This window comes from Buceros rhinoceros, unplaced genomic scaffold (genome assembly GCF_000710305.1).
Source record: "Buceros rhinoceros silvestris isolate BGI_N320 unplaced genomic scaffold, ASM71030v1 scaffold18144, whole genome shotgun sequence".
Lineage (NCBI taxonomy): Eukaryota > Metazoa > Chordata > Aves > Bucerotiformes > Bucerotidae > Buceros > Buceros rhinoceros.
Window position 1 is genome coordinate 30,980 of NW_010410222.1, and position 6,000 is coordinate 36,979.

Consider the following 6,000-nt stretch of genomic DNA (forward strand, 5'->3'; position numbering starts at 1 on the left):
TTATTTGAATCAAAAGGCTATTAAATCAGGACTCTTATTTGACAATAATTTTGCTTCCTTACATATATGTACGTCATCTTTTTTGTGTCATAGCTATTTGCCATATCAGCAAATGCGATTGGTCATCGGTTGCTTTCCAATTTGTCTTTTCTTTCAAATTTGTCATACGAGTGTGAGTCAAGGGGGTAATGTTGTCCCTGAGACAACAGAGCTCTACACCCAAACCTCTAAGCTTTACCCATTATGTAATTCCATATGACAGTGAAGACTCTTGAGGTTCGTGAACAAACCCTAAGTCGTCACATGCAGAATTACGTCAGTAACATGAGAGACACCTGGTGCATAAATAGATTCTTTCATATTGAGTCCTCTTAACCGAGGTGTCGCTCACCTGCTGAGCATTGCGTAGAAACTCATTAAGCAGCTGAACGAACTTCTGACACATTCCGGGTTTCTCTTTCCAAATCATAAGGAAAGGGTATGGACCTGCAATGCCTTCTGCTAACGGAAAGGTTGCCGTTTGCTGCCGAGACAAAGAGATATATGTCACCCATGGAGTGGACTTCGGGGAAGAGTGTGAAATAAACATGATGCTTACAGGTCGGGGAGCCTTCATTCCATAGTCTTCAGTTTTCCCTCAAAGAAGTTTGTTCTTGCCCAGAAGCACTGATAAGAAACCTAACATCAGCAAGGGATCAGACAGCTCCCAAACTGTGGCGGAACTGACCCCTGTGTGCGTAGCCTTTTCTCCAAAGCCTGTATTATAGCTACAGGACCTTTCAAAATGCTTTTCCTCTATATGCCAACTTATCCCCTCTTAGATCGTTTCAGCTTCGCTCAAGAGTTCTTCCTCAGTGAACTGATTTCATCCAAGGACTGGGCTAGGCTGATAACAGTGTGATGTTATCCAGGGAAGGATAGATAGGCCTGTGTTATCTGCTTAATGCTGGCACTTGAATTCATGACACCTTAAAAAATCAGTGGAAAATCCTGTGCCTGTGCACATAGGGTTGGAAATGTAATTTCTTTTTATTATTCTTCAACTGTAGCCTTCTAGGAAAGATTCAAACTTAGCTCTTTGCTCTGCATCCTGACTAATTCTCTGTCAGGAAGGCGGCAGTACCTCATTTCAACTATGAAGTACTGCAGAGAAAAATCCAGGAGAATAACACTAAATACTAGTCCGGCTTTTGTGGCAGGATGAGATCACCTTTTGATGCCCCTGTTTAGTTTTTCCCTTGTAACCTCTGGATAGAAAGAAAACCTATTCTGTCTGATTTAGTACATTTGATTCAATTCTAAAAGCTTGTGGTAGATATTTTTCAAGTTTCTGTTTGAGCTTATTCAGGAATGGGGGATTTTTATGATGGCGGATAACAGCAAAGTGTGGATTTCTTCCATGCTGGCTGGTTTGATGAAGGTAGGGAACAGTGGTGCTGAAGCACGTAATATAGGTGGAGGCAAGGCTCCAGCTGCAGGTGCCAGCACTCCTCCTGGGGTTGTCCTCAGTACGTATACCTGTACGTATCTGGCCTCTCAGATTTATTAAACGTTTGTGCTCTTTTCGGCAAGGGGAGAGAATAAACTCTGAAGCTACCTGTAGACAGTGAGCATTCACGACATGATTAACCAGTGCCTCTAGATCTTTTAGCAGCTTCCCAGGCTTGAATGTGGTTTAGTCTCGACATGTTATTTCATCCTGAAGAGCTAAATATTATTTGCTGCTTATTGAATAGTCTTGACTGATGGCATCTGTTTGTGCCGTGCAGGTTTTTTTGTTTCCAACCTAATAGTCTGCGTAATGGTGTAGACACTGTGTGTCCATAATCTCGCTACTTCTGCCTACTTTTGGGAGAGCTGGTGCATTCTAAAGCAGATGATGAAGTGGATTGTTCTGTGGGGGTTATTAGGGCAGAAAGAACAGACCCCCAAACTGCCATCCTCTGTAGGTCTGGTTGGGTATGCTCCACCTTCTATTGCTCTTTTGGTTTCTGAGTAGATGATATGGCTAGAAGAGTGACAACTTGGCTTTCACAATTAAGGTCTTTTAAGAAAATAGTGTAATTCTTTGTCTAGCCTAACATTTAAGTGTAATGAAGCTAAAAATGAAGAAAAGTAGAAAAGGGGGAGAGATTTTTACCCAAGCACCCGCAAACTGATTTATGACTTTTATGCTTGATTTCGTACTTACATGGGCAATGTATAAGAGACTTAATGCTAATTAGGGAGACAAATGGATCTCCTTAGGAAAAAAAAACCCAGAAAAAGTAAAACCGACCTTTCATTAAAATGACGCTTTTCACTTCCAACTTGTCTTGATGTGAAAACTCGCAGTTTGTAAGGTTTAGATGATAAATGACTAAATTAAAAACAAAAAGTCATGTTCGGAGAGCTCTTTCGTGTCAGTGAATGGTTAAATGGAAAGCTCAACAAAGCAGATAGGCCACGGAGATGTGTTGCTATCGTTTTAAAGTGTTTGACATTTCAGAAATAGGTTTTCCCATTTTAAAAATGCACATGATGCCGACAGATTTTTATGTTGATGACTCCAGCATCTGGTGTGAAATGTATTAAATTTTAAACATGTTGGTGCCATCTTAGGCATTGCCTCTTTTTAATTAAAAGCCATAATTTAGATGTGCTCGGCTTAATTGAGTGTCATTGCCAATGATAGCAGCAGGCTCTCTACTTCCCTCCTCACTGAATAATGGTATCTGAAAGACTGATTGCATTAAATGACAATGTAAATGGTTTGTGTTTTCTTCCACCTTTTTTTTTTTCCGTGCTCCTAAAAGAGATTCTATGGTTTCCTCCAGGCCAGATTGGCTTTCAGCATGGGGAAAAACAGGCAATTGTTCAAGGCAGCACACTGATAGGAGTGGCAAAATCACGGCCATAGCAGGAGAACTATTTCAGATCAGCTCCTGCATCTGTTCTGGGCCACTGAGGATGACCTCATAAGCCACGCTCTGCTCATGGCCACCCTGGGCATGGAGTCTAAGTGCCGCTTCTGCTGGCCCTGCTTCACTGCCAGTGCTGGGGCAGAACTGCTGACTGGAGAGCTGCTGGGATGCTGGCAGTAATGGTGCCTTAGTGTCTCCAAGATTCATTTGGTGAGGTTGTTCCGTCTGCTTATGCCACCATAAATTTTGCTGCCCTGGGGAAGGAGTAGTGAGTTATTTTATTCTCATCCTTGGGGGTGTCAAAATCTACTTCTGCATAGTCCAGCCTTATGAAGATGAGAAGCAGGGAGAGGAGAAGGATTATGTTGAACTGAAACCATGATGAAATCTAATGGGGAGCTGTGATTCTTTGGGGAAAGACAGGCTGAGGACAAAACCACTGCAGCCAAGCTCTATGAAGCGGAAGCTGCAATCCTGTCCTGTTTAGCAGTCTGGTGTGGACACAGGGATGAGTGGAAGCACAATGGAGGTTTTGGTTGGCTCTTCCCTGAGCATTACACGCGTTGGGCAGAGCAGCTGCACCACACTGCACGCAGCTAGTGTGTGGTGCAGGGCTTGTACCTCCAGACTTAGCTCTGTGATACAAGTAAACAGCCCCCTGTCAAACTTGGAGCTAATCTCTAATCTCAGCTGCTTATCATGAGCAGAGATAGTATCAGCACAGAAACTTTCTCCAGCTTCTCCACACACATCACTGCTTGACCAATCATAAGGCTTCATACAGGGCTCATTTAAGAAATTAGCACATCCTTCAAACCAGCTCTTGTATTAACACCAGCTGCTGCACAAGTAATAATTATAATACTGCTAATAAATATAGAAGGTCGTCATACCGCTGTCACTTGTGGTGCTCAGTGGAGATCGCACTGGCACGGTCCTGCTGGCCTTGTATTCAATGCATCGTAAATGGCGGTTCATTTATCCAGGTACACTTTCCTGTGGACTTTGGAAAAGTCATTACATCGTCAGTCTGTCATTACTGAATTTCTCTTTCATTCATTTCAGTCCCGTTTCCAAATGATAAATCCCAGAAATATACACGCATTTTATAATTTAGCACCCGTAATTAGTGGGTATTAATTAAAAAGCAATGGCATTTGAAAAGTGTGATGTAATTATCTTTCTACTCTGGCATTATATATACAACTATTCTCATTTCTGGTCCTCATGCAGCACTCTAAGTTCTCGGGTCTCTAAAAATATTACCTGTGGCCGTTAGAAAATCCCCTAATAGTTTCAACAGTTCCTAAACGCCCTCTGGTGGCCTGGGGCGACAATTGCACAGGATGGTAAAATACTTGATGATTTGTGGTAGTACTTAAGGAAGGAGAGATTTTCCTTTTTAACTTAATCAGTTAAATGCTGAGAGAAATTATACTTTATATCAGCTTGAAATCAATAATTTTCTATAATTTTTTTCTGCATACAGTACGTAGCTGTGTATTCTGTTACTAAAACCAATGCAATTGCCAAAATTCCCGCAGTGTTACGGTATCAAGGATCTATAAGCTATAATATCTCCAGAGAAGAGAATAACATTTTTTTCAATAATTAGATTTTCGAATGTACCAGACTGAGGCTGCTGCTAGGATTGAAAAAGGTTTCCATTAAATTATTTAACTAAGGGTACTCACTAGTCAACAGGACCAAATTGAGTATGTTTGCTGGAATTTTGGCTCCTAGAAGGTATCCTGGAGGCAAACAGCAGAATGCCTTTCCACTACGCCTTCCTTTGGCTTTTCAGGCTTTTGTCTTGTGTGGGGGACTGAGAAGAGGACATTGGAAGTCTCCCAAATTGATGGGTTTGGAAGGAGCCCCCTGGCCTATTGGAAAGGTGTGATGTTGGGTGAGGAGGACCAGGATGGCAATAGGAGCATCCTCCTCCCTTTGAGAGCTCTCTGCTCATCATGGAAAAACCTCCTTCCACCGATGTGTGTATCTTCTGTTTGAGATGCAGAAAATTTATCTCAGTACTTAAACATCTTCCCCCTTAAGCCATGCTTCACTGGTCAGGACCCCTCAGTACCAGCTGTTAATATTAGAGCTAATAGCCATGGCATTGATAGGCGCTAAATCACTTTCCCTCCAGCATGTAACGTCAACTCTCTGCTGCCCATTGGAAATGGACAGTGATGTCTCAGCCATCACAAGCGACTAAATCCCTTCCCAGCTCTTCAGAACCGCCCGTTCTGCGGACACTCGGCCTGCCATTGCTACCACTGATACTCCTGTATAACAGGGATCTCTAAGCCTGTGTACCCAAACTTTTTTGATTGTGCACCCTTACCAGTAAAAAGGTTTTTGGGCATTCACCCCCCCACCCTGGTATGTGAGTGCTTATTCATTTATTTGTTTATATTCAGGTACTACTGTACTGGTAAATTATGCACATTATAGAACATATATCAAAAATAAATGAGAAAAGGATGAGATAAAGATGAAGCAAATAGTATTTTTAAAATTTTTGTTTTATTTTATTAATGGTACAAAAATACTTTTTGCCCCACACCCCAGTGGATTGTCTTGTGGACTCTCTGGGTTACATGCATTCTGCTTTGGAGACCACTTCTCTAAGCTGTATGTGATGGAGACATCAGAAACGGCAATTACAAAGCTAATATTCCGTAAATAACTAACTACGTGAGCTCCAGCACATTTTTTGTCCATATCTGGTCTGCTGCTGGCCCAGGTCTAGCCCCAGCATGCAGTGGCTCAGCCTTCTTTCTGACACCTCTGAAAGTGCTCTGACGGTCACAGGGAAGGACACTTTGGGTGTCATGACATGCGGGTAAATAACCTACAGGAGATGAGGAGAGAAAAATCATGTTGATTAGGAAACAATGGATTAGAATAAAACACATTTCAACAGAAAGGGAGTCATCAGCTACTCAAACCAGCGCATTACTGGCCTAATTTTTACATATTCCAAACATACACAAAACCCGATAAAACCTGTGGAAGACGTGAGTGCACTGCAGAGGATCATGGCTGCGTGGAGGGGGTATCCATGCGCTCTAAAGCGTCCGCCAGCCCAGCG

The 6,000-nt window shown here is 42.4% G+C and overlaps 1 protein-coding gene across 1 annotated transcript in view; it reads left to right on the plus strand.

Moving 5' to 3' along the window:
* FRK (fyn-related Src family tyrosine kinase) overlaps window positions 1-6,000 on the plus strand; it is a 45,999-nt gene that overhangs the window by 19,680 nt on the left and 20,319 nt on the right. The window lies entirely within an intron of this gene.